Source organism: Schistocerca gregaria, chromosome 2 (assembly GCF_023897955.1).
Source record: "Schistocerca gregaria isolate iqSchGreg1 chromosome 2, iqSchGreg1.2, whole genome shotgun sequence".
Taxonomy (NCBI): Eukaryota; Metazoa; Arthropoda; class Insecta; order Orthoptera; family Acrididae; genus Schistocerca; species Schistocerca gregaria.
The window spans coordinates 268,137,074-268,164,928 of NC_064921.1; the positions used below are offsets into that span (position 1 = coordinate 268,137,074).

The 27,855-nt window shown below is 43.0% G+C and overlaps 1 protein-coding gene across 4 annotated transcripts in view; it reads right to left on the bottom strand.

Moving 5' to 3' along the window:
- Positions 1-22,792, bottom strand: part of LOC126336855 (uncharacterized) — a 420,763-nt gene extending 397,971 nt beyond the window's left edge. For 2 of the 4 annotated variants that reach the window (XM_050000950.1, XM_050000948.1), the window contains exon 1: positions 22,666-22,743. The gene's annotated coding sequence lies outside the window, so the exon portion shown is untranslated. Of the gene's footprint in view, positions 1-22,665 lie in introns of all 4 variants that reach the window. The other 2 variants (XM_050000949.1, XM_050000951.1) reach the window with 2 other exon arrangements.
- Positions 22,793-27,855: the final 5,063 nt, after the last annotated feature.

Below are 27,855 nucleotides of genomic sequence, written 5' to 3' on the forward strand. Positions count from 1 at the left end.
ATTGTGGTGGTTACGAGGATGTTTTCTGCCTCTCTGCAATCTATGTATTTTAAGAGGAAAAACTCGAGCTAGTGATATAATGATTTCGAGCTTTTTCTGATATTCTCGAATGTCAGCGAATGTTTTCGAAAGTTCTAAAACTACAGTCCGAATCAAGTATTTGTGTGGTCCTCGATTCTCACCTGTGTTTTATAATATGCATTTAGCCGAATCCGAGATACATTAAGAGCTTCTTAAGAGCTTGGTTTTCCTGCCTAGTAACAAACAAAAATAATTACAGAAACAATAAAATCTTAAGAAACGATTAATTTGGAAGACGTCTGTAAATTCGATCTTGGGTTAAGCTGGATGCTTACGTCAGGGGAGAAAGACACGTAGCGTGGAAACAGCGGTGTTAAAGAATGTAAGAGCGGGAAACATTTGTGGCTCTCTCTGAGTAGTATGGGAACTTAACTTCTAAGGTCATCAGTCCCCTATAACTTAGAACTAATTAAACCTAACTAACGTAAGGACATCACACACATGCATGCCCGAGGCAGGATTCGAACCTGCGACCGTAGCGGTCGTGCGGTTCCAGACTATAGCGCCTAGAACCGCTCGACCACCCAGGCCGGCGAAACGTTTGTGTTCCAGCACTGAAACTCGCGGGCATGGCCACTTCGTGCCAATCAGATGTTATGGTATAAATTTTGACACAAAATTAAAGTAACAAGGATTCGTGAAAGCGTGTTATAGAGACAGTCATCTTCAAATGTGGCACACATTTATACATATAAAATTAACTAAGGCTATTTTGAAATAACGCAATGAATAGGAGAAAAACGATATTAGAAATAATTAGTAAACACTTCTGATCGTGTTTCATAATGCATAATACATTTAAATTAAACTGCAATTACTGTTGGTAATCAATCAATCGTCCGCTCACAAAGACAACAGCACTTTGTCAGGCAGTAACCATGTCACAACTTTGGGGTCGCTGACACTGGCAGCAATTAAAACGAACGACAGTCGACACGAAGTGTTCAGAATGGCGCCAACTTAACGGTCAGTGGTTGGGACCAAGCTATTGGGGACTCGTAACATTCTAATTTATATAGCTTACCAATTAATACTAAAACCGATAGCCGCGGAGGGTAGCCGAGCGGTCTTGGCCGTCTTGTCACGGTCTGCGCGGCTTCCCCCGTTTGAGGTTCGAGTCCTCCCTCGGGCATGGGTGAGTGTGTCATCCTTAGCGTAAGTTAGTTTAAGTTATATTAAGTAGTGTGTAAGCTTAGGGACTGATGACCTCAGCAGTTTGGTCCCATAAGACCTTACCATAAATTTCCAAATTTTCCTAAAACCGATACATATTCGCACCACAATGCCAGTATTGGCTTTTGAGGAAAAATGTTTGTCGATCACTGTTCTAGAATATTCTCGAACGTTCAACAAGTCATCTTGGAAGTAATACAAATCGAATGGGTCCGGAATGAAGCAAAATCATTTTGACTTATAAGGTGCAGTGAAGTAAAGGCAGAGGAACAACAAGTTATCGAAAAAGTGTAACCGCTTATAGAGAGAAACTACGGAAATAAAGAATGCTTGTGTCAGCGAACAATTTTAACAACAAAAATGCAGTATACAAGTAAGCAATCACAGAATATGACAGAAAGGGAAGAAAAGAATAACTCATTGTTTCCAGTATGCAGTCAGATTTGTTACAAGCAGATCCCGTCAACACGCGAGTGTTACGGAGATGCTTCTTGAACTCAAATGGGACTCCCTGCAGGGAAGACAGCTTTCTTTCGAAAAATACCATTGAGAAGATTTAGAGAATGGCAATTTGCAGCTGACTGCAGAACGATTCTATTGCCGCTAACGTACATAGTGCGCAAGGACAAGATAACTGAAATTAGAGCTCGTGCAGAGGGATGTAGACATTCGTTTTCCTTCATCTACGAGTGGTATAGGAAAAGTTATGTCTATTAGTGGTTGGGACATTATACGGTGGCTTGCGGAGTATGTATGTCGATGAAGGCGCTCTCGTCACAAACGATACAAACAACATTATAGAAGCTCAATTATTAACCGGGAAAGAAAAAGGCAAGTCAGTATTTACTCCGCGAATTCTATTCATTTCAACTAACTTGTCATCCAGCTTTAAAAGACTCCTATTGCAGGCAATATTAGCGTAGTGTATGACTTAACAAGACACAGTGGCAAACGCTTCAATGTTCCTGAGTGAATTTAACAGAATAATGTTTCTCACACGGACAACCATGCACAGCGTATTCGCGGTTCGGAAAACCATAAAATTTATTCGTCTTTGTATCAGAAAGCAAAAGACCAAATATGGTTTGTAGCAATACACTGTGAATTAGACAATGGACAAATGAGATGATTAATTTCACATTTTTCAAATTGAGAAAACACATAAAAACTAGAGGAACGTGTCGTTTACAGTTATTAAACACCTAGAGATGCAGCTGACTGCCCCCCCCCCCCCCTTTCCAGCAAGGCACAATAGGATGTGTGGTGGAGGTAAATGGTATACCAGTTGCAAGACTGCTGCTCTCTCGATCTTCAGTCAAAATGATATTACGTATTTTCAACTGCAATTTACCAGTCGTTTCTTTTTGTTGCCGAAAGAATGTGTTTAGAAATCGGTAAACGCTTTCTTAGTGGACTTGACAAGCTCCCATATATCATGGACTTTATTACTTCCCAGTAGTTCACATGAGTTACGCCTCACCCTCGTCTACCAAGCGAGCACTGCCAGTCGATCAGCACAATTTGTAAGGAACCTTGATTTTAAATAGCGTAACGGTACGTTCCCCGTGATATGGTCCGACTACATAGAGACGTGGTGTGCAACGCCTACACAAGAAATTCCAATACTTAGCGCACTAAATCTAATGTGCCTTCTCTTTATCTTTTGAGGATAACAATCACACGATAGGGGAGCATGAGATGAGGTGAAATGTTTATAAAGCAACTACCACTGATCCTAGAAATTTATTAGCGCGGTTCACATTCCACATCAAATATATTAATTGACAACGAATTAGCAGTGAAGTTATAGTCCATTACTTGTGCAATTATTATGTTGGAAAAAAGATTGCTAGGGAAACCAGTATAGTGAATTCAAAGACGGAGACAAGAAAAACTGGAAACTACACAAAAGAAGAGCAATCCTGCATAGATGTTCAAAAATAACCACAGTAACTTGACAAGTTACGGAAACAGTTTATTCATGAGGTTTATTCCACCACAACTGAAACTACACAGGGGAGACAGAGGGCTGTTAAAGTCAAAGCCTTACCGCTAAAAGTGAGAAATACTTTAACCCTCATTCAGTTCGAGAAACTTTATTCAAATTGGGGATCGATCCGCGTAGAAATAAGTAAGCTACGCATTCGGATGGCCTACGCTTGCAATACCGTTATTTCGTTCACACACAGCGGTGAAGCCACACCAATAGTCATACCTCAGACATGGAAAACCTAGGGTTGCCATAATTTATGTGTGACAAACTGGGACATTTCTCTTAAGCTGACTAAAAATGGACGCAATTTGAGAAACAGAAACTGTGGTGTCACCGCCAGACACCACACTTGCTAGGTGGTAGTCTTTAAATCGGCCGCGGTCCGGTACTATACGTCGGACCCGCGTGTCGCCATTGTCAGTGATTGCTGACCGAGCGCCGCCACACGGCACGTCTAGAGAGACTTCCTAGCACTCGCCCCAGTTGTACAGCCGACTTTTCTAGCGATGGTTCACTGACTTCTACGCTCTCATTTGCCGAGACGATAGTTAGCATAGCCTTCAGTTACGTTATTTGCTACGACCTAGCAAGGCGCTAGTATCCGTACTATTGGTATTGTGAATCATGTACCATAAAGAGCGACGTTCTCCATTAATGGATTAAAGTTAAGTATTCCACCAGCTACGTCCGTTTTTCTCAATTCTAATTCCCTTGTCATGTTCCAGACCTCACGCCAGCCTGCGTGAACTAAAACGCGTGCATTTCGGCCTCCTGTAGTAACGGTGTTGGCTCTCCTGCCAACCACAACAGAAACGTAAAACACTTCTCTTAATCTTAAAAAAGTAAATTAATAAATGGAAATACTTTTCGGTTTGTGATTACTACCGCCTGTGGCTACACCAAAATAACGGACGTTTCTAAGATCATCGCATATTTGTCTGACAGTGCCGCGGGTTAACACTGATTATACAATTTCTGTTGATTTTGTTGTGCCCAGCGTCACAGTTTTTGGTGATTCGGAATCATTAAAAAGTTTGGAGTGTAGCCTAGAAGAACAGACCACTGATTCCAAAGTCATATGATGTTTAACGGTGTGATAGCACATTACTTATTCCGCGTCTATTCCTAATTTTCCGTCTTTAAATGAATTTGAAACAAAATAGCTGCTCATTTTTAAATGCTTTGAGAGTGAAACGTCCCCTTTGTAAAATCTATACACGACTGTGCTTAAACTGACACACAATATTTTTAGCGCAACGCAATCTGACTTTCAATAATCCCTACAAAAGAATGGCCCTGACTGGCATTAACCTATACGTTTCACAAATCACTTACCTCACAAAAATCTTCGTTACTCAAGCTACTGCAATACAGCGAGCGCCACTACTGCCAGCTAAATAAAAGATTCAAACTACTGAAGGCACTAACTACTGACAGGCATAGTTAGCAAATGAAAGATTTTAATACAGAACAGACAATGTATTTACCTTAATAGTCATAATATATATAGCAGTTCATGACATCCAGTCTTACAAATTACAAAACTCCACCATCTCTCTCCCCACGTCCACCACTGCTGGCGGCTCACCTCCAACTGCGCAACGCTACGCGCTGTTAACATCCAGCTGCCGCTGCCCAACACTACAATGGCAGACAACAAGGCAAACTAAACACAGACTGCGCACAGCACAGCCAGTGATTTTTCATACCGAGCGCTAAGCGGCGTTACCAATAAGAAAACCTAAACAGCCTACTTACAAGAGTACACCTTTGATTTATGCTTTACGTTACCTAAAAGGTCGTTAATATCTGCTCTTCCCTCACGTGCAAGTGAAGCATAACACAAATTACACAGTCTACTTCGTAACAACATCACCCTCGTTTTATGAAAAACCAGTTTTCTGAGTATTTGTCTTGGAACGAACGCTTCCTATTTGGTATTTTGAGTTAACCTGAAACAATCAAACACTTTAATAACAAATTAACCACGATACATCTGAGACGGAGAAACAAAGAACCACTTCGGCGCAGAGTTTAAACTGGACAGAGATAAGGGCTAATGATGGAAACTCTTCAGCGTTTCCCCGCAATAATACGCCTCAAGAGGCTCAGTCATCAGTGATAATAAAAACTTTCGGTATTTAGCTTAACAGATGGAGATGAAATATAGATCCACGCAAGAACTTGGAGAAAAAGTAGATAGTAAGAGAATATTTCTCTGATATCCGAAAGTATTTTTCGGGACACCCATTTATTTAATCTGAAACCGTGACCGTCCCGGAAAACCAGGACATCTAGCAACCCTAGGAAAAACAATTCCATGATCTGATTCGTGTCATTACATGGCAATAACACTAGAGATTGCTGAAGGCAAAAACTCCGATAAACAGGTATAAGTTAAATACTACTCTTCACACACGGTTCGTCATACTGAAATCTATGATTGGTTAAAACACAAAAATGAATTAAATCAGCATCGTTATTCTCGCGAATTGAAAATATGTTTTATTGTTAAGTAGAATACAATAGATATTCAAGCAAAGAGAGACCAAGGCTGATTGCACGTGGCCACTTCCCGTATGAACAAGGGAAAGAACTCAACGAAACGAAGCAAGCACTCCAGCACATTCCGTGAAATAAAAGAAATGATATCATAATAACTGACAAAAACCCTATTCGTTTGTTGTTGTATTATATTAACAATACACTTTTTAAATAGGTACTGATGTGTAAGTATGGTCCAGAACCTGAAAATATCTGTTAGCACACTTAACATTATCAACGTACTTTCAATAACTTGCACTACTGAGGGAGGGTTACTTTATGACTACCAGAGGAAATTTTAAGAAATGCAAATTACATTCATTGTTATGGACTTTTACTCTCAATACACTTTTTAAAAAGATTCTGACGTATTAGTGGGGCCCTGACATTGACTGGGAAAAATTATATCTACTATTGAAACTTAAATTTTTGGGTAAAGCTTGACTGAAAAATTTTAAACGTACATGAAATCTAGTGGAAATGTATGGAAATGAAGCCCCATGCTTCTTCACACAAGCTTAGGGGAACGATGCGGGAGACCCGCACCGCCGTACTAGGCAAGGTCCTAGTGGAGATTTGCCCCTGCCTTCCACCGACCGTAATGGGGATGAATGATGATGAAGACGACACAACAACACCCAGTCATCTCGGGACATGTGAAAATCCCTGACCCCGCCGCGAATCGAACCCGGGACACCGATGCTATGCCGTTTGAAGCAGATGTTTCACCTGAATCTGTTTCTCATCATTCAGGTGAAACATCTGCTTCAAACGACAGAGTATTAGCTCAAAACTTTCTGTACATTATTATCTGATGATAGTCTGTCCTCTTTTGATGTTTAATTTCAATGTCTTCTGGATTCGTATTACATGTCGTAGGACATTGTTGGCTGGGGTATTCCACGAGTTGGGCTCAGCCGTCGAGCGGAAAGAGATGTTCTTCCTCCGCGCACGTTGGCCCTTTCCTTTGTGGATGCGCGAGAGTTGTCATATGTGTACTTGTGGCGTGTAGGTGAGCATAATGGGTGCGTGTACAGTGCATTCTTTATGTTGTATGGTGATGGTGTGAGAAAGACGAGGGTGAAACCTTGTATCGGCAAATGGCCTTCTCCTCTTGGATAGCACCAAGGGAGCGCTGATCTTAACGTCCCCATCCGATGGATCACCGTCAACAATGCCACCTGCCTTCGCTTCACGAGACACTGCGGAGAGGTTTGGCATTTAATGCAGGACATTGGCTCAAAGATTGAAAATCAGGAACTTTTCGCCATCAACGCAGGTCCTCTTGCTAGCCAAGTACTGGCAGTGAAAATTCCATCCACCACGAGGTTCTGAACCGACTTACCTCCGTGCCTAAAACCACGGATAAGGGCTTGGATACCCACGTTACACTACGTTCTTGGAACCACTAATTTGGATGATACTTATTATTTGAAAGTGTGATACTTTACATGCCATAGAAATTATCGAAGTGCAGGGTGGTTATTTTAAACTTCCGCTGCTTGAGCGAACGTAGACGGAAAACTATTTACCGCAAGGGCACCCTATTTTGTAAAAATGACGTTCGGACTGTGCGCTGCAGGATTTGCGTTGTTGGTGGTGTTTGCGTTATGACTTATTTGCCTTTAGGAGCAGGCACTGGTACGGCCACGTACCGTTGAAACCAAGCATCAGTGTGCATTACAGCTGCAGACAGTCAACACGGGTCTGGACAGGCTGAGCAGGGCTCTATTTGTAAAGCTGTTTTATCTAAACAACAGGAATAGTGCTGTTGTTCTCTGCGGGTATCGGCGTGTTAAAGAAATACCGAGAGGTCCTGTTTCCGCAGTGGCAGTGAACATCATTCGGATCTTCGAATTAACCGGAGATTTGGGAATTGGTCCTGTGAGAGACCGACGACCATCTGAGCCACAAATTGTTGGGAAGAAGTTACTGTCGCCAAGGCTGAGAATGCTGGTCGGCCATGTGCTATCTTCAAGCAGTGCACGAGCTGTGTCCTGACAGCTGAACATTGCGAGGTCCATCGTGCGGTGAGTGCTGCGAACAACTGTGAAATGGTATTTGTAGAATCTACCACGCTGGGATGCAGATGGTTGTCACAGTGAGCAACGTTTGTAACGTAAAAATGATACGCAATCAACAATGTTGCCTCTTGTGGTGTCACCGCCAGACACCACACTTGCTAGGTGAGTGATGTCCTTAGCTTCGTTATGTTTAAGTAGTTCTAAGTTCTAGGAGACTGATGACCATAGATGTTAAGTCCCATAGTGCTCAGAGCCATTTGAACCAACTTGCTAGGTGGTAGCCTTTAAATCGGCCGCGGTCCGTTAGTATAAGTCGGACCCGCGTGTCGCCACTATCAGTAATTGCAGACCGAGCGCCGCCACACGGAAGGTCTAGCCTAGAGAGACTCCCTAGCACTCGCCCCAGTTGTACAGCTGACTTTGCTAGCGATGGTTCACTGTCTACAGACGCTCTCATTTGCAGAGACGACAGTTTAGCATAGCCTTCAGCTATGCCATTTGCTACGACCTAGCAAGGCGCCGTATTCAGTTACTATAATTACTATCTTCAAGAGTGTGTTCTGAACAGATAATATTGTGAATCATGTACCGTCAAGAGCGACGTTCATCATTAGTGGATTAAAGTTAAGTATCAAACTAATTACGTCCGCTTTCTGAATTCTCATTCCTTGTCATGTTCCATACCTCACGTCAATATAGTTCTTCCCTCCTCATGCCAGCCTGCGTGAGCTAAAACTGTTGCATTTCGGTCTCCACACGTAACACAGTGTTGGCTCTTCTGCTAATACAAAACCTCTCATGTGGAAATTAAAGCTTGTTTCTTTCAAGGGTATATTCGTGGTTCCTGTTTCGCACGTCCTCACAAATGTTTCCACAAAGTTTCATTGTCCTACATTGCTCATTTTCATGTGGGGCACTCTCAAGTAGCGAAAGTTTGATTATAACCACGCTGTAAACTGAAACAAGCTTTAGCAAAAGGTAATTCGTACAGGTGACTCCTATTTTCATCTTTTCTGTCTTCTGTTAAGAAATGAGAGTCCAGCGTCAGCCTGCTTCATACCTAGGTTTATTTGGTTATGTGATCGTTCCATTTTAAATCGTTCCAAAAAGATACTCCAAGACACTTGAAAGTTATCACTGAAAGCCACTTAGTGATCATCGATCTCGTAGTCAAGCAATATCGGGTATTTTGACTATTTACACGCATTACATTACATTTATTTACGTTAAAAGATTTCTTATTACTTCCCCACTATTTATTTCTAATCATTTCTTTTTACTACGTTCTCTTCATTCTTAGAAATGCCACATCAAAATATCTCGTCCTCCACATCATTCAGCTCGTACTTAAGAAGTTGTCTCAAGAGAGCAGGCAACGAAGCTCTTCCCTTGCTTCTTCTGCTGTTTCTAACGTATGGAATCGTGAGTCTGTCTGTCCATCATTCGCCGCTAAACGACTGCCGCAGGTACAGTGGTGGAAATGAGTGTATAGGCATTGATATTTGTAGAAAAATTATCAGTGAAAGTTGGAATAGTTGTGCACAGTGTGTATGCAGTAGTATGAGATCCAGTGCACCGACAAATCTAGCCAAATGGCATCGCATTTGGTGTCAGTAGTACAGTGTATGAAGGTACATCACACACTCAGATGGTGGAGGGTGGAACTCGTATATGGGCAGTCGGCTCTGTGTGGTGGTGTTGTGTGCATACGTGCCTTTACTGCAGATAAGAAACAGACACCATTAGTGACGATTATGACAATGGCACGCGGAGAACAGTTATCACGTGATGCAAAAACAAAAATCGGTGCCTACAAGAAAATGGGACTATCTGATCGTCAAATCGGCAAGAAGCTGACTGTTCAAGTACAGTGATTGATAATTTCGTTAGGTTGGCCGGTACGATATGGAGAGAACGGAAAATATGGGCAAAGTACTCGTAGACGGTTATCTGAGGCATCGAAACGGTTTATACTATATTCTATGTGAATCAGGGACTTGAAAAAGACGGAGAGGCTCCGTCCCCGCCACAGCCGCAGTGGTCCACAACCCCACGACGACTACCGCAGTCCACTTCACCCCTCCGCCGCCCCACACCGAGCCCAGGGTTATTGTGCGGTTCGGCCCCCTGTGGACACCCCCCCCCCCCCCCCCCCCCCAGGGAACGTCTCACACCAAACGAGTGTAACCCATATGTTTGCATGATAGAGTAATGGTGGTGCACACGTATGTGGAGAACTTGCTTGCGCAGCAATCGCCGACATAGTGTAGTTGAGGCAAAACAAGGGGAACCAGCCAGCATTCACCGAGGCAGACGGAAAACCGCCTAAAACCATCCACAAACTGGCCAGATCACCGGCCTCGACACAAGTCCGCCGGGTGGGTTCGTGCCGGGGAAGGCGCTCCTTCCCACTGCGGAAAGCCGTGAGTTAGACCGCTCGGCTCACCGGGCGGGCATCGAAACAGTTACTTCTGCGCATAGCAAAGGCCACAAAACATCATTGTTCTTAGTTTGTTGCTGATTTACCGTTACCATTAATTGCCAGGTATATACGACAAATTTTGTCACGTGAAAAACAACCTGGATTCAATAAGTGACTACAGATACCAGTTCTAACACCTGAACATAAACAGGCTAGATTGAAGTCCGCTGAAAAACTTGTCATGAACTTCAGAATGGGACAAAGTGATCTTCATTGATGAGAAGAAGTTGAATTTCGATGGGCGATGGATTTCAGTATTATTGGCATGATCTGAGAACAGAGCATCGGATAAGAATGAATAGAAATTTTGGTGGAGGAAATGTTATGATCTGGACAGCCTTCTGCGCTAAAAGTAAATTACGCATTACTTGGCTGAACTCTAACATGTACACTGAGATGCTAGAAACGAAACTGATTAGAATGCATAAGGACCTAGGGGACGAAAATCTTATGTTTCAACATAATAATGCATCTTTGCATGTTTCTGCTACAACAAAAACGTGGTTTGAAGATAAAGATATCGATGTCTTGCCAAGGCCTGCACGTAGCCCGGATCTGAACCCGTGGAAAATCTTGCTGAATATTTTTATGCGTGTTGATCGCAATGGATAGCAATTTGAGGCCGTATGTGATACGAGAAGAGTGGGCGACAATTTCACTGCACGAACTACAAACCCTAGCAAAATCAATGCCAAAGAAAATTTTTGAACTGATTAGGAAGAACGGAGGTTGGACAAAGCACTAACAATGCGATAACACCGTAAGTGCCTTTATACCAGTTACCATCCAGGGCATGCAAACATCTTATTTTGCTACTCGGTTATGAAAGGAACTATGTAATTCCATCATCATTGTTTGTCATTGCATTTGTATTTACTACTTTCATAACAAATTAGACTCACCGATGCTTCAGATATTATACTATTACTTTAGTAGGAACCAGCCGGCCGGTGTGGCCGAGCGGTTCTAGGCGCTTCAGTCTGGAACCGCACGACCGCTACGGTCGCAGGTTCGAATCCTGCTTCGGTCATGGATGTGTGTGATGTCCTTAGGTTAGTTAGGTTTAAGTAGCTCTAAGTTCTAGGAGACTGATGACCTCGGATGTTAAGTCCCAGAGTACTCAGAGCCATTTGAACCATTTTTTAGTAGGAATCTTGCCTGTATAATGATTTCCACTACTGCATTTAACTCTTGCTCTAACAGTTCGATTCGGTCGCCTGTAGTATCTCACATACACTGCATCGCATCCTTCATAGGAAAAGCAAAGGACAAAGTGCACCGTGCGGAGCCCTTTAGCAACACCGTGGACGAACGGACAGACAGGAGAGTCGTGTGTTCATAAATTTGCACTGCGGTCTGGTAATCTGTCTGCTAATCTTCTTGTAAGTTTTTTTTCTCTGTAACTGGCACCGGAAGTCTAAAACAATTTAGGACAACTTTATTACAGATCTCATGCAATAATTTTCTTCTAGTTTTTAATCTTGACGCAGTTTTGCTAAAGTGCGTCTTTTTTTCCTCCTCGATCCCTTTTTTGCACCTTAATCCGTTTAAACTCCAATTAAACAAACGAAAACGTTAAATTAAAAATATATATATATACGTTTAGAGCATTACCCAGTGACATTTTCGCCAGGCGGGATTGCCTTTGACCTTCTCGCTACGGCACACATTTGTTACAGCAATATTCTAATATTCATTCTGCAAGCCATAAATTCGGAATCGTACACAGTTTTGTTGTGTAACGAGCTATTCAGAGAAGAATCTAAGAGTACTAGATTCTTTTAGTACACATACACACCGTTTGTATGAAATTGTGGAGGACAGTCACATAAAAGTTTAATAGTTTAGCAACTAGTCCACTTTTCTGAAAGAGTCACGAGATACTTCGTGTAGTCTGAAAATAGCTTCCCGTTATCCATTTATTTTTGATATGTGGTGAATTGTAATACAGAAGAAACACATTGTAAGGAGCGAACCATTGTTTTTTGATTCCTTTGAGTCACGTACGTATTATAGTTCACGTGATGATTTCCAACCTCAAGTACATACAAATTAACACTTCCTACTGCTGGGAATTGAAAATGCCATAACAGTTACTGAAAAACGCGGCAGAAGAAGTGCATTCTGAATCAAAGGAGATACGGAGTTATAAGTAGGTCCCTAAACTGTGAATCTCACTGAGTTCACCACCATGAAATGTATATTGCAGCTTCCAAGAGCGAATTATGTAATATATATGTTTCTAGCGTGGATTTGTAAGTCCTCTAATACGGACATGTAACTGAAGGAGTGTATCCAGCAAATTGCGTCCAACAATTGCGAGGACTAGGCGTCAACTGCGGAAGTGAAAATTTAGATTTAAGTTTGCCAGAATTTTTCTTCTTAGTCATCCCAATAGTGGAGATCTATTCGTATCTAAGGACCTCGCCTTCAAAAGAAGTTGTCTGTCAAACAGGGCAGCCGTCGTTCTGGCCGAACGGTTCTAGGCGCTTCAGTCTGGAACCGCGCGACCGCTACGGGGATCGAATCCTGCCTCGGGCATGGATGTGTGTGATGTCCCTAGGTTGGTTAGGGTTAAGTAGTTCTAAGTTCTAGGGGACTGATGTCCTCAGATGTTAAGTCCCATAGCGCTCAGTGCCATTTTGTTAAACAGGACGTCAGGTGTCTTCAGTGGTACTTCGGAAGATATTCTCAGTTTCGGCTTATACACTCCTGGAAATTGAAATAAGAACACCGTGAATTCATTGTCCCAGGAAGGGGAAACTTTATTGACAAATTCCTGGGGTCAGATACATCACATGATCACACTGACAGAACCACAGGCACATAGACACAGGCAACAGAGCATGCACAATGTCGCCACTAGTACAGTGTATATCCACCTTTTGCAGCAATGCAGGCTGCTATTCCCCCATGGAGACGATCGTAGAGATGCTGGATGTAGTCCTGTGGAACGGCTTGCCATGCCATTTCCACCTGGCGCCTCAGTTGGACCAGCGTTCGTGCTGGACGTGCAGACCGCGTGAGACGACGCTTCATCCAGTCCCAAACATGCTCAATGGGGGACAGATCCGGAGATCTTGCTGGCCAGGGTAGTTGACTTACACCTTCTAGAGCACGTTGGGTGGCACGGGATACATGCGGACGTGCATTGTCCTGTTGGAACAGCAAGTTCCCTTGCCGGTCTAGGAATGGTAGAACGATGGGTTCGATGACGGTTTGGATGTACCGTGCACTATTCAGTGTCCCCTCGACGATCACCAGAGGTGTACGGCCAGTGTAGGAGATCGCTCCCCACACCATGATGCCGGGTGTTGGCCCTGTGTGCCTCGGTCGTATGCAGTCCTGATTGTGGCGCTCACCTGCACGGCGCCAAACACGCATACGACCATCATTGGCACCAAGGCAGAAGCGACTCTCATCGCTGAAGACGACACGTCTCCATTGGTCCCTCCATTCACGCCTGTCGCGACACCACTGGAGGCGGGCTGCACGATGTTGGGGCGTGAGCGGAAGACGGCCTAACGGTGTGCGGGACCGTAGCCCAGCTTCATGGTGACGGTTGCGAATGATCCTCCCCGATACCCCAGGAGCAACAGTGTCCCTAATTTGCTGGGAAGTGGCGGTGCGGTCCCCTACGGCACTGCGTAGGATCCTACGGTCTTGGCGTGCATCCGTGCTTCGCCGCGTTCCGGTCCCAGGTCGACGGGCACGTGCACCTTTCGCCGACCACTGGCGACAACATCGATGTACTGTGGAGACCTCACGCCCCACGTGTTGAGCAATTCGGCGGTCCGTCCACCCGGCCTCCCGCATACCCACTATACGCCCTCGCTCAAAGTCCGTCAACTGCACATACGGTTCACGTCGACGCTGTCGCGGCGTGCTACCAGTGTTAAAGACTGCGATGAAGCTCCGTATGCCACGGCAAACTGGCTGACACTGACGGCGGCGGTGCACAAATGCTGCGCAGCTAGCGCCATTCGACGGCCAACACCGCGGTTCCTGGTGTGCCCGTTGTGCCGTGCGTGTGATCATTGCTTGTACAGCCCTCTCGCAGTGTCCGGAGCAAGTATGGTGGGTCTGACACACCGGTGTCAATGTGTCCTTTTTTCCATTTCCAGGAGTGTATATACGTACATGGAGACAGTCCAAGCAAAGACTGATCTTGGGCTGTTGTCGTGCTATGCCATAATTCCAGTGAAAACGTTTCGCAGTGACTGAGAAAGCAGAGAGCAGCTCACCACATGCGTCGTATCACTAATGTTAGTTACTGCTGAAAATGGAGATTATTCATCGTCTTTTATTGTCACCGTCACTACGTGTCCTTTATCCGAATAAGCAGACGAATGTAGCATGTAATTCTTAATGGAAACAAATCTTCAGACATAAAGTTAATCTCGTGCGTACCCCAAGGAAGTATTGTAGAACGAAAGATTTGTCGTGTTTCGAAACACCGTTATTGTCTCCCATTGAGAAGTTTAAAATTTGGCTTAAAGATGTCTACAACCATCCGCTGTAATGGTGCAAGGATGTAGCGCCCTGCGACGCCACACTCGGGTTCGGTGGCGCTTTAAACACCAAGGTGTGAAAATACGGAAAAAAAATGGGCGCAGCTTAAAACTTCATGTAAGATGTAAGGTGGTTAGTGACGTCAAATTAGTACCAAATTTCACCAAACTTCTGCTACATTCCGTGGATGTGTCACACCATGGGATGGTTATCACACCGCATCTTACCAACATTTCACTCCTTCCTCTGACGTCTCTGCGATGGAGGTCAGAACTGCAACGCCCAGCGCTGAAGTCACGCAGTTTTCTTATGGGTGGCCGAGGAAAACACTTCAGACACACCGTCGATCAGAATCTACAAAGGAAGCCCACAAGAAGTGGTATAATGGGCGTCCATGAAACCACCGCTTCCCTTGGGTCTCCGATTCCCGTACACTTAGCGGTTGAAAACGACAGTTTAGTGCGCTGTCAGCGACAGCAGTATTTAATGATCGACACTGCTGATGCTCCCCCGGACGATACAGTCCTACTGTAAGGACATCTTGCGTCTACAGCCACACTGAAAGCGATCTGCTCCGTTTGTCGGGTAATGCCACCTCAATTATTTCCTGCGGTTGTAAGTGGGCTGTTTAGGTTTTTATGTTGGTAACGCCACTTAGTGCTCTGCATGAAAATCGCTGACTGCGCTGTGTGCAGTCTGTGGCTGGTTGGACTCACTGTTGGAATATTTGCTTGTGTAGTGTTGGGTTGTTGGATGTGAACAGCGCGTAGCGTTTGGCAGTTGGAGATGAGCCGCCAGCAGTGGTGTATGTGGAGAGAGAGATGCCAGAGTTTTGAGAGGTTACTATAAGCAGACGATCTGGACGTGTGTCCGGCAGGAAAAGGAAATTTGTAAAGATGGACATTATTAAGGTAAATCTTTCATTTGCTAACTATGCCTATCAGTAGTTAGTGCCTTCAGTAGTTAGAATATTTTATTTGGTGGTGGTGTTGTTGTTGTCTTCAGTCCTGAGACGGGTTTGATGCAGCTCTCCATGCTACTCTATCCTGTGCAAGCTTCTTCATCTCCCAGTATTTACTGCAACCTACATCCTTCTGAATCTGCTTAGTGTATTCATCTCTTGGTCTCCCTCTACGATTTTTAACCTCCACGCTGCCCTCCAATGCTAAATTTGTGATCCCTTGATGCCTCAAAACATGTCCTACCAACCGGTCCCTTCTTCTTGTCAAGTAGTGCCACAAACTCCTCCCCAATTCTGTTCAACACCTCCTCATTAGTTATGTGATCTACCCATCTAATCTTCAGCATTCTTCTGTAGCACCACATTTCGAAAGCTTCTATTCTCTTCTTGTCCGAACTATTTTTCGTCCATGTTTCACTTCCGTACATGGCTACACTCCATACAAATACTTTCAGAAACAACTTCCTGACACTTAAATCTATACTCGATGTTAACAAATTTCTCTTCTTCAGAAACGCTTTCCTTGTCATTGCCCGTCTACATTTTATATCCTCTCTACTTCCAGCAACATCAGTTATTTTGCTCCCCAAATAGCAAAACTCCTTTACTACTTTAAGTGTCTCATTTCCTAATCTAATTCCCTCAGCATAACCCGACTTAATTCGACTACATTCCTTTATCCTCGTTTTGCTTTTGTTGATGTTCATCTTATACCCTCCTTTCAAGACACTGTCCATTCCGTTCAACTGTTCTTCGAAGTCCTTTGCTGTCTCTGACAGAATTACAATGTCATCGGCGAACCTCAACGTTTTTATTTCTTCTCCATGGACTTTAATAACTACTCCAAATTTTTCTTTTGTTTCCTTCACTGCTTGCTCAACATACAGATTGAATAACATCGGGGACACGCTACAACCCTGTCTCACTCCTTTCCCAACCACTGCTTCCCTTTCATACCCCTCGACTCGTATGACTGCCATCTGGTTTCTGTACAAAATGTAAATAGCCTTTTGCTCCCTGTATTTTACCCCTGCCGCCTTTAGAATTTGAAAGAGAGTATCCCAGTCAACATTGTCAAAAGCTTTCTCTAAGTCCACAGATGCTAGAAATGTGGGTTTGTCTTTCCTTAATCTATTTTCTAAGATAAGTCGTAGGGTCACTATTGCCTCACGTGTTCCAACATTTCTGCGGAATCCAAACTGATCTTCGCCGAGGTCGGCTTCTACCAGTTTTCCCATTCGACTGTAAAGAATTCGCGTCAGTATTTTGCAAGTGTGACTTATTAAACTGATAGTTCGGTAATTTTCACATCTTTTATTTAGCTGAAAGTATTGGCGCTCGCTGTATTGCAGTAGTTCGAGTAACAAAGATTTTTGTGACGTAAGTGATTCATGATAGAAATAGGTTATTGTTAGTCAGGGCCATTGTTTTGTAGGTTATTGAAAGTCAGACTGCGTTGCGCTAAAATATTGTGTATCAGTTTAGTGATGATCAGAATAAGTAAAGAGAAAACTGTTTGAGTACTTTCAGTTTTGCTCAGCTGTTTGGAAATCAAGTAACGTAGAAGTTTACCAGCACAGTCATTCTTAATTTTTCTAGGGGGAAGTTTCATGGTGTAGAGGGTGGAACCACTGGGGACCATTCCAAACCATTCTATGAAATTTGACCGTGATCCGAATCAGCAATGGGTGTTTACGCTTTTTCGACCCTCCTCTTTCGCTCCCTCTCGTGGCGCGATCACGCACGGGTACAACATTAACAAGTGCGTGAGTCGATCAAAGGATCCGTCAAAGACCTGCCAGTTCGGCAGTTTCTTTGGTGAAGCCCACACACTTCTGTTGAGCACGTCAAAAATATACTGTCAGAGACTTCGATATCAACTCAGCTAAGAGATGCCTTGTAGCTGCTCCAGTACCTGAGGGGAGATAACCACTTCTACACCCCTTACTGTATATATACCGCATAGCAAATAACGTTGGAAGCTCCATAAGGCTGTTCACCGATGATGCTATGGTATTTGGAGCACTCGTGACGCTAGAAAATTATGGTGAAATGCAGGAAGACCTTTAGAGAATCGACGATCGGTGTAGGGATTGGCAGTTGGCCCTCAACATAAATACAATGCCTTGCGCTTAAAGAGGTTGAAAGTCCAGTTTTTTTTATGATTGTCCAACTGTCGAACAGTCACTAGAGAAAGTGATCCTCAAATATCTTGTAGTATGCATAATTGGCGATTTAAGGTACAATAATCACGTAAAACTTACGGTAGGAAAGGCAGATGCCAGACAGATTAATGGGAAGAATCCTGACAAAATGCAGTCCACTAACGAATGAACCTCGTTCGACCGGTATTGCTCGTGGCTCCGAAATATTACCAGTTAAGATTGATGGGGTAATGGTACACAAAGTACCCTCCGCCAAACACCGGAAGGTGCAAGGTGCTTTGCAGAGTATAGATGTAGATGTATAAATGAATATCGCTAGGTACCTACAATTACGCTTTAAAAAGTTTATTCTAACAAGAACGAAGCTGGCGTATACCATAGGCACTGAACATCGCATGCAGCATCATACGGGAAGACTTTGTTAAGGGGAACTCCACACAAACACATACAGGCAGTACAGGAAATAAAAATATCTCAAAAAAAATGACAGGGAAGTTCGCTGAAGATATCCCGGAAGACACTCAGTTGGATGTATCGGCGTTGTGCCATGTAACACGGTCACCGACAGGATGTCCAAGGAGGAATGATAAACTTCAGCAATTTGAAGCAAAAAACTTCATATGGCCCTATTCCGAATGGAGATAGATTTTGGGCCAGTGACGCGCAGGAATGCGACTTTCCCACGCAACCTCTTTGACGTTTTATTTCTGCCCACCCTACTTCGTTGTTTGCAACTTCTTTGCCCGGGATGCCTTTCTGTCATTAAACCTGCTCGTTGAGTGCACAGTTGCACACAGTCTGGTGTAAGTGGAGTAATACGAGACATTGAGAGGATATCACAGAGAACCACCGCTTAACTGTGTTTGTACACGCGTTGGCTAACATGCTGCACATCTACTCTAATGGAGAATATGCAGATATGGTGAATGTTTACGGCTTTTGCGATGGTAGCTCTGCTGCCACTGTCGAAGAATACCGTCGGCGCTTTCCAACACACCGAATTCCTGATAGACTGTTTACCAGAGTTTTCAGCACATTGTGTGAAACAGGCATTCTTCCAATTCCCCATGTTTATTCTCATCATGTAGCTCAACAACCCGCGCAGGAACAGTAACACCATGTTGAATTGGTGCAGCGTAGTTCTACAACCACGACAAGGCGACTTACTGCACTTATCAATGTTCAACGAACGCGTGTGTGACGAACTACACGCGGAAAACTTGTACCCATTTCACATACAGCGTGTCTACAATCTCCACATTGCTGACAATGTTACAAAACTTGAATTTTGTCACAGCTTAAATCACAGTCGTCATTTGTACTATTCACTAATGAAGCCTGTTTACACGGAATGGAATCAACAACACACTTAATAATCATCGATGGTCGGAGGAAAAGCCACACGCTAGTGTGGAAACCATTTTCCAATTTTGTTTTCCAACCAATGTTTGGTGCTGTTTGTTTTCCGATTAATTTTTGATGCGGCATGATCGGTAACATGTACATAAAAAAAATCCTCCCGAACAGGCCATGAAGGCCCAACGGCACCGACCGGCCGCCGTGTCATCCTCAAACCACAGACGTCACTGGATGCGGATATGGAGGGGCAAGTGGTCAGCACACCGCTCTCCCGGCCGTACGTCAGTTTACGAGACCGGAGCCGCTACCTCTCAATCAAGTAGCTCCTCAGTTTGCCTCACAAGGGCTGAGTGCATCCCGCTTGCCAACAGCCCTCGGCAGACCGGATGGTCATCCATCCAAGTGCTAGCCCAGCCCGACAGCTCTTAACTTCAGTGATCCGACGGCAGCCGGTGTTACCACCGCGGCAAGGCCGTTGACAACATGTAGCTCCCGTCATTATAAAGGAGCGAATGACGGGATAGAATTACGTATATTTTTTGCGAAATTCGTTGTTTGAACAGCTTGAGGAAGTTCCTTGGCAACGTGGGCTGAAATGTACTTCCAGGAGTGTACTTTCAGCAATATTCTTCCTTCAATGTATTACCAAACGTGTGAGGGAACACCTCAAGTACACTTACCGTTTTACTGGATTTGTCTGATGTGCCACCAAGATCGCCAGATCTTAAGCCAGTCGACTTTTGTTCATGATGTTGGATGAAGTCTGAGCGTAAAAAGAGAGGTTAATGCGCGAGATGAACTGCTCAGTCACATCATGGGCACTTCTTCTCTCATTACGGCACGTGCAGAGGCACTCAGACAAGCAACACATGTTCTATCAAGAGTGCACAAATGTTGTGAAGTTGACGGTGGGATATTCGAACATGTATTATAAGCCGTAGTGTGACATGTATGATAACGCTTAGACGTAAATCTGTTAGAAATACATATATTGGGTAAAACCCATTTGTAATGTTTACTGTTGTACACGCTCAAACCTGGCAGTGTATTGAATAATACAGAAAATAAATAACGACTTCATGACAATGTCTGAAACCATTCGGAATAGGGAATATCTCCATATGAAGTTTCTTGCTCAAATAATCGTTCCTGTCATAGCCTTGAATATTGGCCGTTCCTCCAGAGACACCTTGTATAACACCAAATCAGAACGGGAAATTCGACTTGTTATTTCTCGCGAAGCGACAAGTATGTCAACTTAATTTAGCAGATATTCAGGCGATGATATTTTTAAAGCTCTATTCTTCTTAAGGTAATTTAGTAATAGATAACTACATTTATTAATCTCTGTAGTGCCTGTTTAAAAAAGAAAGTGTACCGACAAGTGTCCTAAATTTAATGGCCTATGCGTCGGTCAGAGTTGTACGACACTATGTTTACATTACAAGAGATGAAAAAGTTTTGATGTAAAATCTTGGTCGAAATCTTACTTAATTTTGTTTGCGAAGAATTTAAGTGTAAACAATGAAAGGTTGTATATCAGTGCATAAAGCTTTTACAGAACTCTGTAATATACTTACGAAGAACATCGTTCCATAAATACGAAGAATAATAGAGATATACTTGCTTCAGTACCTCAATGGATAGAGACATACTTGCTTCAGTACCTCAATGGATAGAAAAAAGTTACAGGTAAATTCTCTCCCTTGTAGGTCTGATCACTTGTCGAAAATCTTAGTTCGGTTTATTGAAGTACCGGAAAGTTTAGTACTTTATGCGTATATGCGTTGCAAAGCTACCCTCAGCCAGCCCATGTGTACACACTGAAAACAATGAAAACCGATTAAAAGACAACACAAAAATCATGAAACAAAAGAAGAACCACATGAGAGGCCAATTTTCGGTCCTCAGAATTATTTGTTGAGGCCGACAGAGAAGAACTGAATGGAAAAAAATTTGCTTTAGTAAAGGTGTAGTCTATGCGGTCCTTTTCTTTAATAGCTTTGAACCAGAGAAGCTACCTGGGATGCGGGGGCTCTTTGTAGCGAAGCGTCCTTGGCAATAAGTTTGCGGTTCCTGGCTTCGGTCCCAAATTTCGCTTGGGCGCCAACATAGGGATCACCTAGTTTCTTCTGCTGGGTTCCTCAGCCAACAAAAATATGGCAAAGTATAAAAACCCAGTTCTTCCGACACGCGTAAGCGCTGCGCTCACGTTACTCGCTTTTATTTCCTTCGTCTGTCTGACGGACCTGTCTGTTTATTCTAACAGAGTTTTTGTCGCATATGTGTACGAAGTGGTTCAGTCTGTTACAAAAGTAGCGCTGGCCTGCGACTTCTGTATCAGATGAAAATGCCCCCGAGTCCGAAACTAGCTCGCGGCAGAAACATGATTATATACATAAACATATAATATATTTCAAAAGAGAGGAAATGTTGTGATGTAACTAAAACTTTTTATAGAAGAAGATTCATCGATGGATGAAGTAATAGGCTAACTTTAGGAACAAAGCAACCTAGATGGAAGAAGCTTACTGCGTAAAAAATTTGGAAAATTGTGGTAAGAAATATGGGATCAAACTGCTGAAATTATCAGTCCCTTGGCTTACGTACTGCTTAATCTAGCTTTAACTTACGCTAAGGGCAACACTCACACCAATGCCCGAAGTAGGACTCGAACCTCCGACGGGGGGAGGGGGGGGGGGCTGCCGTACCAAACAAAAAAATCATCTTTTTCTCACTTCACATGCGTTGAAAATTAATAATTTATGAATAATTAAAGTCACAATTTACTCAGTGGTTCACCGATGGTCTTCTACACAGATCCATAATAGTTATAGAGTCCGTAGTCGACGAACTAACCCCACACACTGAACTTGTCCACATCCCCTTTCAGCAACAGATGGCCGGTGCGAATCATTACTAATATTTCAAATGAGCGAGTCAAACAGAAGTATGACACACAACCCTCGAGTGTTTACGGAACCTCAGAGTTGACACCGGCGCCCTAAGAAGTCCCGTGCCACAGTTAGTGACCGACGCATTCAAATCCTTTGTCCTCTAATATTATTTAGAGACAGGACGTAGTCCTAAACAGTTATTTCTCACCTTCCACGCCAGCACAGGCTGACAGACAGTTGTAACGCCCTCCTGTACACAAACAACTGCCTTTTTGCAACGTTTGGACCGCGGCAATATACGACTGATTTCTTATCTGTGGGTTTTATATCTGGATTGTTGATGTATTCGCCGACAGTAAAAAAATGCTAAATTACCCGCAGATTTTATTGTAACGATAGAGACTGGGTGCCGAAATAGGCCATATGGGACTGTGGGCTGTTTACGCGGTATTAGGCACGCGGAGCGGCTCCTACCTGTTCGTATGCCGGATCGTGGCTCTCCGACTCTCCCGCCGACGTCGCGACGCGCTGCCGTCGACAGGCAAACTGAGCGCAGTCCTAAGATAGCGCAACAGCAGCAGTAGCAGCAGCCGACAGGAATAGCGGGCTGCGCGCGCACGCCGGCGCTGCCAACCCGCCGCCTCCAAAATACCGACGGTCGCCCTCCACTGTTCTTTGTGTCCGTCCGCGTCAAGCAGAGCTATTGTGCTCGACTCTGCCACTAAGTGTGCCTGTTATCTCTATCAGAGGTGTCATATTGTGGTATTACGGTTGGCGACTTGTCGCTATACCCGTCTATTTATTTTCAGATCTATGTTGCTAAATGCGGCATGGATTCAGTTGCAGGTTGCGTATCTAACGGTTTCAAGGGACAAAAGAAAATAATTCTTAATATTTCATACAGTTATAGACCGAATTTAAAAAATTTAAAATGCCGTCATAATCTACTCATTAAGAGCTTTAAACTAACTCTGGTATTACAGTTCCAAACTGTGTATGCTGCTCATATTACCCAGACTATATTCACGCAGTATTTGCAAGAAAGAGCACTTAGCGATTTTCAACGAAGTTTGAACATAATTTCAAATCTTTACGAAAGTTTTCTTTCTGACACCCCCTCACACATATATACACACACAAAATGATGAAAGGAAATAAATTTATCGCTTATTACATTTCCCCCGTTCATGCAGTAGACTACAGCATCAGACCAGACGTTTCAGCTTACTACTCATTTACTACTCTCTCTATTCGCAACACAGTCTGAAGACAGTATTCACACAGACCACGGAATGTACCTGCTTTTTACAACGTGTAGTTCGAGAGATAAGGCGTTTTGCACATGGGAATTTGTTTCTTTAAAAAATCGGGGAATGGGGGTTTATTGCTACTATTAAAATTTATCAACAGTTCCGTAGACAACGCACTCCAATCCAATAAGAGCTGCATTAAAAATGTGAATATCTGTTAAGGCGTGGTGCCATAGATGTCATGTATCAGAGCCGGCCCGTGTGGCCGAGCGGTTCTAGGCGCTTCAGTCTGGAGCCGCGCGACCGCTTCGGTCGCAGGTTCGGATCCTCCCTCGGGCATGGATGTGTGCTGTCCTTCGGTTTCAGTAGTTATAAGTTCTAGGGGACTGTTGACCTCTGATGTTAAGTCCCATAGTGCTCAGAGCCATTTTAACCATTTTTTTGTCATATAGCAGATTTTTTTTTTTTTCGTCTCTGGAAACGACCTATATAAATGCTCAAAGGTACCAAAAGGATTTCATGCTACATCTCATGAACAAGTAGTTCACTTGACAGCAATTTTATGAATAAACCCGACAAAGGTGCTTACATCTTTGTTGTTCAGGTAGTTCCAACGATACGTCTCCGTCTAGCAAACTCCAGAATTTTAAATGATGACGTACTATCGCAATGACAATACGTCACCGTCTAGAAGACTCTAGAATTTTAAATGATGGGGTTCTGTCGCGACTAGTTTGTGAACAATAAATATTTTAACCGCTTTGCTGTTCGTGTACATAATGTCATTTATAAAAGTTGTCAAGCACAACTTAAATGAAGAAATTATCTAAAATACGATGGTAAAAACTTACAGGTGCATGTTTTCCAATATTACGATCGGTGAAAATGCCTCCTCCTGCCACAACGTGGTGTTGGTATCTCTGAAGTATTACTTTCTTTATTCTAGTATATTTAGATAAAGCTTTTGACGTTGTTAACTGCTTTATGCTATTTTCGATTCTGAAGTTTTAAAGAATAAAAAACAGGGTATAATCCGTATCTATGATTTATATAGAAACTAGACTGCAGTCATAAAACAAAAAGCGAAGAATATTAGGATTAAACGTGCCGATGAGACCGCCGCTCTTCGGAATAAGAATCCAGTTTGTTACACACTGTGCCAGATCGCTTAGCTTCATGTGGAAAAGAGTGAAGGACAAGAAAGGGAGGCAGCGAGTGGGACGATGTTTAGGAGGAGCACGCTGTAAATCAAACCAATGGAACATTTGGAAGGTAATTAAGCTCCAGCGAGAGTCAATAAAATTTTTAATGTTTGACAGTGATATTCTAATTCTGTCGAAAACGGCAAAGGGCTTGGAAGATCACTTCAGCGTCTTGGGAAGTGTATTGAATAGGAACTGTAACAAGGAGCTCTGTAAAAGTGAAACATGGGTAACGGAGAGTATCCAAATCAAGTCAAGTTACGTCGAGAAACTGGATTAGGAAATGAGGCACTAAAAATAATGAACAATTTTTGCTATTTGACCAGCAGAATTACTGACACCCATAGAACTAAAGATACATAAATTAATACGACTGTTTCACTCTGTAGCATAGTGTGCGCTGTTATGAAACTTTCTGGCAGATTAAAACTGTGTGCTGGATCAGACTCGAACCCGGTACCTTTGGCTTTCACGGAAAAGGTCCTGGATTCGGGTCTTTGTCCGACATGCACTTTTAATTCGCCAGTAAGTTTCATATAAAATGCAGACTGGCTACAGTGAAGAAAGCTTTCTTGAAAAACAAAATTTATCAACATATAACATAAGTGTTTTAGGTAGTATCTTACGAAAGGCTTTGTCTGAAGTGTGTGAAGTGTAGCCTTCTGTGGAAATGAAACGTGGATGATAAACAGTAGGCACAAAAAAAGAATAGATGGTTTTGAAATGTGATGCTACAGAAGAATGCCGAATATTAGATGTGGGGGCCGTATTGTTAGCGTGAATGCTGCATCAAAGCCGCCTTCAGACTGAAGAATACAATATCTGGTAGTCACTGCGAATTGGCGTAAACTGAACATAAATTCAACCTAAGGACTAGTTTGGATATCATGACTTTTTGAACGTGTCTTCCACGTGTGTTTCGTTCTAGTGGATTAACTGGAATACTGTGACTTCTTAGAATCAGTTTTGACGGTTAATGAGCAACAAAAATTCATCAGAAGTTAATGGGAGGACATTGCGAATGTACTCCATGATTTTCATGATTTAAAAAAAATGGTTACCTGAACAAAACGTGTTCATCTTTCAGGTATATTACATGATCAATTAAATGCTAGAAAACATAGTGTAAGATAGGCTCTAAATTAACAGAATTGTAACCAAAAGCATCCACGAAAGTGAATTCTTCAGTAACTTTTGGGTTATTTTAAAGAGTCTTATTGGCTTTTAGCGTCGATATTCGGCGTGGATAAGACGAGTGTCCTCACTTCACAACCAAACGAAACTATGTTCAAAGAAGTGCTTAGATTTCGATGGCCGAGAATAAGTGTAGGCAATCATCTGTTTGTTTTGGATACTTGTTGATTACCTTTCAAGAGTTATACGGGGCGTAAAAAAATTATGTACACAAATTTGTAGAATTATTCGAGGAGATACAGAGAAACACTTACGTTATGTGACACACACGTCAAGATGAACTGTTTCTGCACTAACGGTCCTCGAAGAGTTTGACGCTGTACTTCCCATACAGTTAGTCCAACGTTCACAGTTGTTTCACCGCTTCGTATGCAACATGTTGACGTTAGAATCTGATTTGCAACACATTTAGATATTACTGCTAGGAAAGGGAAGTTTTAATTACTGCTAGCATTGTCAAAGCCCTGGAGAAACATTTAGATTGTTATTATCTATCTTGTGTTAACAAGGAAGTTTCTGCTGAAATTTAACGGTTCTTGATAGTTGATTAGGCTATAACCGAATTAGCTGACATGCACCTTATTTATGGGAAAACACGATGCAATAATCGAGCAGACAGGCCCCTGCATGCAGAAAAATTTCCGGGGAGCGGGTAGCCAAATAATGTCAGGTTCAAAGTACTGATAACTGTGTTCTTGAGGCAGGATGCCTTAGACCAGACCGACGGGAAACTTGTAGACCTCGCAGTGTGTGAGCTGTTCAGTTTGAGGAAGCTCGGTTCCAGCGAACTATTGCGGACAGCCACAGCACGATCCAGCGGAAAGGAACTAAATATCCCCTAGTGCCAACGTGTGGATTGTCCTGCACGAAACGCACTTGCATCCGATTTAACATCCGATGGTACGAGACCAATCAGCTGATCACTTTCCCCAGCGTGTGAAATTCTGCCAATGGTAACTACATTCCATTGCAAACATGCCCCAGTGCTAAACGTGTATTTTGTTTACTGATGAGGCCGTCTTCACAAGAGAAGGAATACACACCAGCCACAATAGTCACGTCTGGAATTTGGAAAATCTCAGAGCAGCAGAGACTTACCATAGATGTATGAACTGGTATTGCACGCGATCATTTGACGGGGCGATGTCTTCTATGCAACATGCTCGTGGTGGAAATTAGTGTATCTTTCTCCCTGAAGAACTAAAGGCAATGTCTGAAAATATCCCGCTGTCAGTCATGGAACGATTAGGGTTTCAGAGTGACGTGATCCCCCCTCATATTGCCGTTGATGACAGAGAACCTTTAGGCAAGGTTTTCTCCAGTCGTTGCACTGGGAGTGGGTGAGCCAGTACCAGTGGCATTCCTTTTTTTTTCTTTGGAAAGATGAAGCGTTTGGTGTACTAGACATCGACAGACACTCTAGAAGAGCTGGCGGATCGTTTGGCTGAAGCTGCAGGCACTATTCGTGAAACATCTGCATAGTAGACAATCATTAGTTCGTGGATGACAATTGCGTATTGATATAAACGGACGACATTATCGCATCATGTCTATAACAATATTCGTTAAAAGGCAGTTTAAATGCCATCTCTGGAGTCAGGAATACTGTTACACAAATTTTTCGAAAACATTTTAAATGAACAAACAGAGTTTAACAGCCACAGTTTTACGACAAATTTCAGAGGTTTTTTTTTTCTCTAAAGCAGCAATTGTCTTATAGTTACAATAGTAAATTTCATAACATGAGGTCACATCTCACACTGCACAAAAAACTACTTTTAAAGTTACACCAATGTATACATAATAATGTAACACATTTGCATCATTTTATAAATAACAACACTTGAGTGTATGTAACATCTTTACATTTGGAAATTCTTTGACTTGTACGAATTTAGTTTACAAATGTGCTGTGAGACGGAAACTGTGTATGCGAGTGCTTTCAGAAAGTAAGGTCCGATAGGTTACGAGATGGATACCACAGTGAAAATTCACTGAAGTTTTGCGCGGATGTGTTG